The sequence below is a fragment of the Onychomys torridus genome, chromosome 23 (assembly GCF_903995425.1).
Source record: "Onychomys torridus chromosome 23, mOncTor1.1, whole genome shotgun sequence".
Taxonomy (NCBI): domain Eukaryota; kingdom Metazoa; phylum Chordata; class Mammalia; order Rodentia; family Cricetidae; genus Onychomys; species Onychomys torridus.
In genome coordinates this window covers 5,345,727-5,357,945 of record NC_050465.1, presented here as the reverse complement: position 1 = coordinate 5,357,945, position 12,219 = coordinate 5,345,727, and the positions used below count along the sequence as shown (strand labels likewise).

The following is a 12,219-nucleotide window of genomic DNA, read 5'->3' as shown; positions in this document are numbered from 1 at the left end:
AATGGATGGGCCATCCTGAGTGGGGGTCAGGCCAACACTCCAGCCTTGGGATCCCCCTGCTTCTCAAGCTGCAGCTTTTCTGCCAGGTGTGCCCACTCCTGCGCATTCTAATTCTGTCCATGTGCAGTGAGGAAACCTTCGGTCGGTCCATCAATAAACTGCCCGGATTATAAAAATGGCTGAGAAGGCATGTACCTAACACTAGCTAATCCAGCCAGATTTAGGAAGCAGGAAGTTACAGGTTCTCAAATACATCTTGACTCCTTGGGAACATAGAGGCAACCTCTGCCTTCCTGATCCTGCTCTTCTCCAGGGATCTCCCTCTGTGTGGGAGAAATTCAGGTCAGCCTGCACAAGTAACAGGAAGGAGCCCACATGTCAATCAACACTGTGAGAATACAGCGGTGTTTACTCAGATCATAAACAAGCTCCAAATCCCAGCAAGGGGATCTGGTCCATTAGTACTTGATAATGGGAGATCCAAACAACCCACAAAGGAACCTTTGGAAGGCCACTGCTCTGTTAAGATTTTATCACGTAAAGAAAGCACGCGGCAAAAACCGACACAGGAAAATGTTGATGCTACACACCAAAGCAAGAGAAGCTCCCCTGAGAGGAACAAATAACCAGGCAACAGTGAGTCACCCCATGACACAATGATAAACCAACTACACCCTTCAGGCCTCACATCCCTCCCCTGGACATTCTTCACCCAGCAACACAAAGCCACACCCAAGTTCTCCAGCGGGCTCACATTTCCCATCATCCACTTCAGATGGAATTTCAACAATGCAGAGGGTCACTGCAATGCCATTGGGAGACTAGGGATGCTGCAGGCTTCAGAAGGCCATTTCCCTTCCTGCCCAGGCAAGCGCCTGCAGATGGCTAACATGACTCCTCTGGGAGGCTCGTGGGCACTTTCATGAGCCAGCCCTACACTCCTAATTATCCTTCCGCCAGTGAAGGCTACAGAGGAAAAGAGGAGGAACTGGCCAGACTGGAGGCACGTGGAGAGGTCCTCACAATTATCTGGGGAGCAGAAAAAAGTGATCCATTTTTAAAAAAGACTTTTTATGTTTAACATTCATTTATTTATTATGCCAGTGTGTGTGTGTGTGTGTGTGTGTGTGTGTGTGTGTGTGTGTGTGTGTATGTGTGTGTGTAGGGTGAGAAGACATGTATGTTGTGTGTGTGTGAGCGTGTCCATGCATCTGAAGGGTCAGAGGACACTTTGCAAGAATCAGGCCTCTCCTTTCACCATGTGGGACCCAGGAATTGAACTTGGGTCACCAGCTTGGCAGCTAGAGTGTTTACGTGCTCAGCCATCTTGCTGGTTCCAAGCTCATCTGTTTTGATGCTATGAAAATACCATTACCAGGAAGGAACACACAAATGGTGACAAGCATGAATAAATCGTACTGCTCCTCGGAGGGCACTGTGGCTTCACTCAGTTGGATCAGCTCAACACTGTAAGAGTAGTGGGCCTGAAGAACAGAACAGCGACCTGTCCGAGGGCCACCTCTTTCCGCATGCCTGTCTTGACCTCCGCCCTTCGAGGTTGTAAGAGGGGCTAAGGTCCTCATCTTCCAGTTCATATGTCCTGGCTGTGGCCAGCAGGACCTTGAAGACCTCCTTCCGTGGCCTAAGCACTGGCCCAGGACCTGACCTCCCTGAGCACTCTTACTCCCCACCAATCACAGGCCAGAGGCAGCAGAACCAGGAACACAGGCTCCTGTGTAGACAAGCCTGGCCACACAGGCAAAGACATGTGGAACCACAGTGAAGCGGCAGGCCTCCTATCCCTGCCTGTACACTGGGCCGTGAATTCCATAGTTCCCAGCTACAGTGAACAACCTGCTCTCACAGCAGAAATTCCTGAGTGTCTCAGCCACCGTCTGGGACCGCTGGTTCCCCCTTTCTGAAGCACAAATATAAGAGCTGGCACCTAGCTTCTCAGTGGGCACCTATGACTGGGGTTCCCTCCAGAGCAATGTCAGATTATATACTGCAGGTAAGGCACCGATTTCACACTCCACAGTTTACAGAGATGTTCTTCAGCTACCAAGAAATTCTAGCTTAGCCAAGGGACAGGGCTGGGTGGGGCCTCCTTTTCCAGTTGGCCTGGGGGAACCTGTCCAACTCTCAAAATTTCTACAGGATACAATGTATCCGACTCTCAAATTTCTACAGAATACAATGTATTCAAGCTGGGCACTGTGGCTCAGGTCTTTAATCCCATCCCCAGGGTGGGAGAGGCAGCCAGATGTCTATGAGTTCAAGGCCAGCCTGGTTTACATAGTGAGTTCTATGACAATCAGAGCTAAATAGTAAGATTGTCTCAAAAACAAAACAAAATAAAGACAACAAACAGACTAACAAAACAACCCCCACCCCACCAAAACAACCCATCATGTGTTCAGAGTGAGAAAAAGCATGGCCACTACTCTCAGCTGCAGAAAATGCAAAGACACTAGAATCTATACTGCAGCTGGCTGCAGAGGATGGGGCTCTGTGGACTACCCTGAGAGCAGGCAGGAAGCATCCATCTATGAACATTTCCCAGGCCGGAGAAAAACAACGAGCTTGGTGGGAGCGAATCTCAACTGACAAGCAAACTCAGGAACAGGGTGGACAGGGCTGAAGAAGCCGGACAGCCAGTCAGACTTGCTGAGAGTCTTCGGCTAGGACACAGCACATCGCGTGTTCCTACTGTGAGGATGCGGCAGAGATCCCGGAGGGCAGGCAGGCAGTCCTGTTCTGTCTAGATGTCTCCTCAGTACAAGAGCAGCGCCGGGCTTGCCTCCTTTGCTGAGAATATCCGCAACAGCTCAGAAGAGTTTCGCACAGAACACAGATCAGTCTGTCCTGCGCAGGACAGCTACAAGAGGGCTGTCTGTCTGAGACTTCTAGGCAAGAGTCCTGGCTGCACCAGAGAGTGGTTTCTTAGAGCCTGGAAGCAAACGTGGATGGTAACACAGCCCAGGAGTGCTGAGAGGCAGGGGGATTCAACCCTGGATTGCAGGCTGCACAGGAGAGCTGCAGACAGCATGCTGAGAGTCACAGTCCAACACACAGCGGCAACTTCCTTGGATAGAGCAGGTCTGCAGAGCACAGAGGAGCCCCAGACAGGGCTGCAGCCTGACAACCAGTATGTGACTGGCCATTCAGAGACACCCCTGTGGCCACATCCTGGCCGACACAGGCTGTTACCCAAGGGTCTCATAAATACAAGCATTTGTGTTTTGAGTGTCACATGGCCTGGGAATTCTAAAACGTGAAATGTGTACAGTGAGCATTTTCCAGCTTGCAGACACAGGAGTGAGCTGAATTACCTAGAGTGCTCTCCTTCTTAGCAGCTACATTCAGAGGCTGGAGGAAGACATGATGTGGCTCCTTCCACCTCAGGACCAAAATGCAGGCCTGGTCCAGGGTTCTCCTGCAGAGCTCCAGTTTTCAACAAGTCCCAGTACATCTTTTGTGCCCATGTCAGCGACAGCTGCTCCCCTAAACTGTCTCCACGTTATAAGGCCAAGTTCATTTGATAGGGTATAATCAGAGCACCAACGGGCCCCAAGTGAGAGCACCTGGCTGTTAGGTGATAAAAACATGTTTCCCTTTTCTTTTCTCAAGTACAGAGTGCCAATGGCTGTTTCACAATCTAAACCACCAGAAGTTAAACTACAAACGGGTACTAGGAGGGTATGGCGCACAGGCTCTACTGTGACATGGAGTGGTCAGGGAGTTCCAGGATGGACAGCCCCGTGCTCTGCCATCCTGAACTCCCACCCATCTCTAATAACCAAGAAAGAGGCAAGTCAAATAAATGGTTCATTTTAAACTTTCAGAGGACACAAAGCCACAGTCCCCACAGCCAGGAGATGACAGCGGCCGGAAGGCTCCTGGCTGTCTAGACACAGGCGGGCGGCTCCCGTCAGCGCGTGCAAATGGCCCTTATGATTCTAAGTCTCTTTGAGTGGCTGTAACCTAGGGCAAAACTGCACAGCAGAACGTCAAGATGCATCCTTTGCCCATCTTTCAGATGCCAATCTGGTACACGGGAAGACAATCCTTGCTTTCGACAGTCCCTGCCGACCAGCATAGCCATCCATTTGTGGATGCTTCGTTTCCTTCTCAGAGGCAGAAGCATTTATTTGGATGTTTTAAGTTTCTGGACAATACTGGGCTTCATTCAAAAGACAAGTTTGTTTCCTGCATGTGCAATCATTAGTCTACAGGAAACCAGAACCTGCAACCACGAGCCTGCAGAAGGCATACTGTGTAAGTCCATCATCTTACACTGTCTCTTTGCTGCCCAAGACTGGCTTCAACCCACAGCACCCAAGGAACAGACACTGTCCATGCAGGTTTGACACTTGTTATTAAAGCTGGTGAGGAGGCTGGAGAGATGGCTCAGCAGCTGAGTGCAACTGCGCATCTTCCAGAGAACTCAAGTTTAGTTCCCAGCACCCACATGGCATGGCTCACAGTTGTCTGTAATTCCAGTTCTGGGGACCGGACCTCCTCTTCCGGCTTCTGTCGGCTCCTAAACTTACATGCACATACCCACATATATGTGTGTGTTTGGTGTGTGTGTGTGTGTGTGTGTGTGTGTGTGTGTGTGCCTGCTTAAAAAAAAAAAGGCAGAGCAGCTCTAGCAGCGTTGAGCTGTGTGACTCTGCTTTGTCCTCAACCATGATGTCACAAGAAATGACAAAATGACCGATCTCTCAGATCAGTCCATTCCAGGATGGATAATGCAAATTGGCATCTCATATCACTGTGTTTGGAAAACAAATACCTCATGGCACCAGTGTGGACCCTGGGAAGCCAGCAGGACTTGGGAATGTTAGTGGAGCTCTGAGGAGAAGGATGCAGCATTGTCTGAGGCTGAGCAAGGGTGGCCAGGCCACAGGCCAGCAGAGTCTTCAGTAAACCCACAGACTAAATGCCTTGTACAATTCCATCATGAACCTGTGCACATGGCAGTAAGATTTCCACACTGAAGGCTAAAAGCATTGTTGGCCCCAACTCTGGGGAGAAGAAAGGGCCAAGTGAGTTTCCGAGCAGAAGTAGAAAAGACATTCCCAAGTCTAAACACCAATGTACCTATCACAAACTAGTTCCTTGGTGCCTGCTCCTCCTATCCGTGGAAACCTTTGGAGGAAGTCCCAGCCTCAGAGCTTGGATCAAATGCAGACAAAGATGGCAGTTAAGACCTGGGAATGAATGAGGGTCTTGCGTAAGATGTGTCAGTCTGACCCTTTCTTGAGAACTTGAGAAAAATGTCAATAGCCAGTCAGTTGCCTTTTGTGTAGAACCGGGGCTAGAGATGGCAGATAGGTTTCTGTGCCTTGGAATGGCCTATACCTTGATACAATGGAGGCTAACAAGAATTTTTTAAAAAAAGATTGTATAATCTTGAACTAAAATGCTAGAAGGTTCAAAATGAAGCCTGGAGTCTGGACAGTGACTCCAGGCGCAGCAGGAAGGAAGCAGGGTGAGGTGGCCACATGGTAACTCAGAGGACACTTCTGGAGGAAGAGTGAAGAAAGGACCCAGGACGCCCTGTGCCTGGGACCTGGCTGAACTTCAGAACAGCTGTGGCCAGTTGCAGCCATGTGCCTCCCGTTCCTTCCCCTCTTCAGAATGGAGGGATCTGCTGCAGTTCTGTCACTGGGTCACTGCTACATCACACAGGTGTAATTCAGCCCATCTCCGAATCCCTGTCTTGGACTGTGAGGACTGGTCCAAGGACTTCATTCAGGTGTGCCTGTGTAGAGGACCACATCATGAACTTCCAGTCTGAAACTCCAAAGACTTGAGACTTTGGGGATCCTAGGATAGGCTGTGGGAGAGTAGGCTGAAGCCAGGGACTTCAAAGAAGACCTACAAAACCCCAGCCCTGGAGGTACACACACCCCTTGACCCCTGGTTCAGTTTACCTCCTGCAATGTGGTGGGGATCATCTGTGCTAATACCAGCCTCAGCCTGACAGAGCCAGATAACTCTGGCTTGTATGCCCCAGGGGGTGTCCCGAGACTCTGCCTGAGAGGACTAGGTACCTAAAGGACGACTGTCATTGCCTTCTTACTGACCTCTGCCCCTCCTTTGCTGACACTCTGTGAGAGAAGGGCTTTGGTGCTCTAGCCCCAGAGGTACCTGTGGTGCACAGGAGAGCTGCTGTCACTAGGACCCCCCAAATACCAATACATAACAAGCCACTGTACTCTCCCACAGCCTATCCTAGGATCCCCAAAGTCTCAAGTCTTTGGGGTTTTAGATTAGAAGTTCATGATGTGGTCCTCTACACATACCTGAGTGTATGTTTTAAACCAGGATTTGGTTCAATTACCTAGCACCAGATAGCCAAAACAGCAGGCAGTGACAGAACCAGGCATCTGCGTTTCCGCCCATGGCCCAGAGGCTTTGTTGCCTCCCTGGGAACCACTTCCCCACTAGACCAACTGTAAGGTTCCCACAGCCTCTCTGTTTGTTTAAGAAATGTAAGGGCTTTGTGACAGCTTGTATTATTCTTTGGAAGTGGCCAGTGTTGATCTAATTGCTACACCCGATTCACTGATGCATCACAAAATCTGTGATTAAAATGATCTACAACCAACACATCAGGGTCCCAGGAAGGAATGTCTTGCTCTTTGCTCAGGTATCCTCTGTGGCACAGGAGCAAAAAGCCGGACCGTCTTCCATGCTGCAGTCTCTTTATTCGTCATGTGTACACTTCTAGTCCCAAGAGGTCATTGAAAGCCAAAAGCAATGTTAAGTGTACAAGCTTTAAATAACTTACTAAGTTAATGTAATGAATGTAAGTGCGATCTGAAATCCATCACTCACTGCTTGCTGCAGCCCCAAGCTGTGATAAAACACTACTCATAAATTTATATTAAAACTCTGCTCGATAGCAATTATTTACCAACAAAGATTTATTGACTGCATTAGAGTCCGGGGGTCTTTCCCAGTCAAATCAGTCTTTGAGTCTCAGGGGCTGGTTGGTGCTGGTCCTCGCTTGGAGAAGGACTGTCGTGACAAACAGGGAACAGATGATGGGAGGCTCCTCTGTGGCAGTGGAGCACCTGCTGAGACATGGCCACCCATGTAAAGACAGGATGACCAGTCAGCTTGACCAGCCCAGGTCCCCTCCCTCCCAGCAACATGCCCCTTACCTGGTTAGACATACATCTGGCCTATATGTGTATCTGGTTTTTAAAAAGCACACACGTGAGATTTAACAGGGACAGAAAATGAGCCACTCTGTATCTGAGAGGGTGCTGACATTTTATCCTTTAATCAAGTATAAAAGTTAACAGTTTGCCAGGAATGTAGGAGGCTTCTACTTATTCAAAACAAGTGAGGTTTATGGATGTGCTTACTACAGACCCAGCTTCTCAGAAGGCTGCAGTGAATGTCAAGGCAACATGTGAGTCCTGGGACACACAATGAAAACAACTCTCAGAAAGAAAGCAAAACCCAAACAAATGCAGAGGGCGGTCTGTGTTCTGTGCAGTTCTAAAACAATCATGTGTCACGTCTGAACTACTTGAAGAGATTCTCATCACAGGAGCTAAAGGCTCCTCTGATTTGCTTCAACGTCTCAGAGAAAAGTGAGCTTCCTCAACTGACATCCCCAAGATCTGCCTGCCAATTACTAAACTGTTGAATTTACAATAGATCTTTGTATTCTAAGCAACATTTCCCCAAACACTGCCAGTCAGCTTGCTGTCACCCTGACACAAGGTCCCTCGGAGGATCAGTTCATGAGGACTGCTTACTTTAGCTTCGGTTGTAGGGGTTTCATTCTAGGGTCTCTTGGCTCCATTGCTGGGAACCGGTGGCAGTGCAGCTCAACACAACATGACGTCACAGTGGCCTGTGCACCTCTCAGCGGCCAGGAAGCAAAGAACAGACCGGAAGGGGTGGATGCCTAGCTATCTCCCTTCAGGACATATGCCCAATGACCTAACTTACTCCATGTTTTCATGGTTCCACCATCTTCTTATAGTGCCACAGACTGGTGACCACGCCTTCCAAACATGGGACCTGGTGAACACTTATACAAACCATAGGATGCATGTGACAACTCGCTGTAAAAACCTCAGAAAAGTGGTGGGTGGGTGGAATTCCATTACTAGAAACCTGGCTAGCAGCACAGGGGCTGTGTTGAGGAGCACAGTGTGTAGCACGTTTAAATTGTCCCCTGCATCCAGAACAGAAATGTCTCCACCCTATTATTCTATCTTCTCAATATGTGAAGCCGCCTCATGCAGGTGACAGTCCCTAAGTTTCCAAGGAGAGGCCTGGACCTAAAGACATAGGAAACAAAGGTGCTGCATCTCCGTGGTGAGCTGAGGGGGCAGAGGAACCCCTCCTGCCGGTCAATCACTCTGGCACAGCGGGAGTCAGTGCTGATACCGAGCACCACTGAGTACTTACATCCTGACCCAGATCAACTGGAAGGCTTTCAGAGCCTTTTAAGTGTTTGCATAGTAAGAAATTTAAGGGCTCTGCAACACCTCAAATTACCCCTCTTGTCTTACTCAGAAATGGCCAGGGTTGATCTAATTGCTGCACTTCAGTTACTGATGCATCCGAGAGACTATGATTGTAATAAGCGCCAAGTAAAACCCACAAGGGTCCCAGGCAGGCGCTTGCATTTTGTTTAAGACTGTCTTTGGTACAGCAGAGAGGAGCAGTGTCTGCCACTGCAGTCTCTTGTCCTATGTGATCCTAATTCTTGAAAACAGTTACCTTATAAAGTTATCTTATAAAAAATTATCTGTGCACATGCGTGTTTTGCTTGCATCTTTGTATGTTTACAGTGTGTATCCCTGGTGCCCCCCAGAAGTCAGAAGAGGACACTGGACCCCCTAGAAGTGGACTCATGGTTATAAGCTACCATGTGCAGGTGGGGAGCTGAACTTGGGTCCTCCTTGAGAGCAATAAGTGCTCTTAACTACTGAGCCATCTCTCCAGCTTCCACATATAGCCATCTTAACAGTTTCCCCCAACAAACACACCCTCGAAAGGGTTCTAATGCCAACACTCTATAGGACCATGGCTGGGACACACCAGCCAGCAGGCCTGGTCTGACCTTTCGACTCTGCTTGTAAATCTTGTAAATACAGTTTTATCAGAACACGTTCCAACTCACTGTATCCTGTACAGAAGAGAGAAGCAATTCAAGACTGGTTATTTGTCTTGATTTGTTGTGATGAACTCTTACCAAAAGCAACTGTGGAAAGAAAATAATTTACTTCAGCTTACAGGTTACAGTCTATCCTTAAGGGAAGTCAGAGCAGAAATGCAGGCATAAATCTAGCAGGAACTAGTGGCAGGAGCGGAAGCAGAGACCATGGAGGAATGCTGCTTACTGGCTTGCTCAGCTTACTTTCTTAAGCAACCTCAGGAACACATGACCAGGGATGGCACTGCCCACTGTGAGCTGGGACCTTCTATCAAACATTACCACTACCACTACCACTACCACTACTACTAAATGTCCCATAGACTTGCCTACATGCCAATCTGAAGGAAGCATTTTTTCTTATATTTTTGGCTGTGAGCCTAGGAAGCATTTTTTCAGTCCAAGTTCCCTTTTCTCAGAACTGTCTAAGTTGGCGTCTAATTAACAAACAGTGAACCAGCACAGCCCCACAAGCTGTGGTGCCTCCCTCCCTCCCTCCTGCTCCTTCCAGAGAAGGCTGGCTGAGACCGGACACAGGACAGAGAAAGATGGAAAGAGACCAGCAGCCCTTCTCTTCTCCTTCCCCACTCCTACCATCCTATCTGTCCCTTGACTTCTCCATGGAGCTGCAGTCACAGGCTCTGGGCTTCAGTTTCTGATTAAACAAGCAGAGACATCCCCTAGCAGCAGCAGCAGCCACGGGTAGAGCTGTGCCCACCTCCCAGTCCAGATCTGGGGTCCTAACCCTCAGCTCCCCATAATCCAAATGCTGACAGGATCTCTGCAGATGCAATTACATCAAAGTAAGGCCACCATGTTGGGGAGGAGCTCTAATGAACACCACAAATGTCCTGATGAGAACAGGGAAGCGGGACATGAAGACGTCCATCTACAGACCAAGGGAGAGGCCTCAGGAGAAACCAGCATTTTCTGTATCTTGACACCTGACCTGACCTCCAGCCTCCAAAGAGTGAGGAAAATTTGTTTAAGCCTAAGCCCGGGGGACCTCTACATGCTGGCTTCAAATGATCAGCACACGGGTGTATGGATAGGCTGTGCAGTGTTCCAGGACAGAAAACACAGTCAACACTAGACATGGGAGGTGACACACCTCTCTCACCACACACAACATGCAGGCTGCATTCTCTCTCTTTGGTCTCCCTCCCATGAGTAGGCACGCTTGATGATGTGTCTCAGGTTCTTCGTGCCGGCCCACTCTACAAGACACATAGTACATCTCCTCGTGGACTGGCTCTGCTTCCCGATTCTAAAGTCAGTACCTCACAGGGTGTGGGGTCTGACACTGACTGGCACCTCGTTGGATGTGGTAGAAAAGCCGAGACCACCGATTCACCATGGATTAAGACAGCTTGTCATGATCAAGATCAAGACTGCTCTTAACCAGCCAAAGGCAATCACTAACAGAGAAACCATTAGCTGTGTGTGGGAACACAGTGCCCATTACCTGGCATTTCCACATCCCCCCCAGAGGTGAACTTTTGGAAGGTCACTTACAAGGTGCTCAGATTTACCTTTTGGTGGACGATGGCCAGCTGACATAATCGCCACCCCCTTTCTAAATCAGTTCAACTTTCCCTCTAGTTTAGAGTGTTTCCATAGAAACAGCAGGGATGCCTCCAAAACTGTTCTCCCTCCCTCCCTCCCTCTTTAAAGCGGGACCTGACACGGCACAAGCAGAGGCCTCTTCCCCAGCCTGCCCTGCACAGGACTCGGGCGGGGGAGGGGATGCAGGGATTATTTCTAGATCTTTAACCGGCTCCCTGGTGACCCCCTCCCTGTTCTGGTTAGTAATATTTCTGTCACTCTGCCAGGTTGTCGGGTACAAAGGGTTACACTTTAATTGAGCTGTCAGCATCTCCAACCATCCTGTAAAGCCCCGATTATGCACGGCGGGGTTAGTGACACACTGGTTATTGTGGATGCCCTATTTGCGAAACCCAAACCTGCACCACACACAGGTCAGATCACCCGCGCGACCTTCCTGTCATTAGCCGCGTCTATTCCTACCTCACCGCTGAGAAAATCACACGGCATGGGCTTCAAAGCGCAGGCTGGGACTGGATTCGACCAGGAGCTAATCACCCACAAATCCAGCTCAAATGGCAACAATTGGCTAAACTGCTCCCCTCTCCAGAGCTCAGCAGTAATTTGGGATCATAAAGAAAAGAATTATTCAGCTAACTGCCCCGAAATGTATGCTTTGTGACCGACACACTTCACATTTTAATAATGATGGACAGAGAATCCAATTTAGTACAGTCGCACGAATAACGAGACCAGGGACCAGGACCACAGATGTGGAGGCGGGGGGAGTTTTCTGTGGCCCCCTCTCCTGAGGGGGGAAAACAAGCTGACCATGAGCGGTGCTGGCATCAGGCTCAGCTAGTGCCATGGAGGCTCGGTTCACCTCAAATGTGGATGGCAAGAGGGAGAGAGAGGAAGGAGAGGAGAGAGAGAGAAAAGGCACCAGCTGAGAAACTGTTATACAGTGCAGTGTAAAAGCCAGACCCCTAAGAAAGCCCCAAACCATGTCATCTAGGAAGCTGCACTTCCCCGCCAGGCCTGGCAAACCCCATCTTTATAATAACAACTCCATGGGTTGTGTTGTTTCTCTCCTCTCCTGTTCTATGGGTCCTTGGTTTAAGTTCTCAGCACCATGGATTCTGTTTTCTGCCTTGGTTGCTAGGGGACACCCCTATGTGTTGCTCATCCATGTAAAGTGGCACAGGGGGTACAGGAACCCTTTATCACCTCCCCACCTACTTGCTCCTCCTACCCTGACCACCTTGGAGGCCAGACCCACAAACACAACCAGAAGATCTTATGGTAGTCTGCAGATGGGCCTCCCCCTCCCCTCCTGATGCTACAGAAAATCAGACTTAGCCTCCCTGTCCTGCTGGCCTAGGAAGCATGTGAACACAGCCGGCCAGTCCCACACAAGGCTACAGTGGGAAAGTCAAGCCCCTAGCAGGGGAGCAGGAGTCTCGCAAAGATGCTAACGA

General features: G+C 49.4%; 1 protein-coding gene across 8 annotated transcripts in view; it reads right to left on the bottom strand.

The window, feature by feature from the left end:
• Positions 1–12,219, bottom strand: part of Agap1 (ArfGAP with GTPase domain, ankyrin repeat and PH domain 1) — a 459,873-nt gene that overhangs the window by 178,362 nt on the left and 269,292 nt on the right. The gene's annotated exons all lie outside the window — the stretch shown is intronic.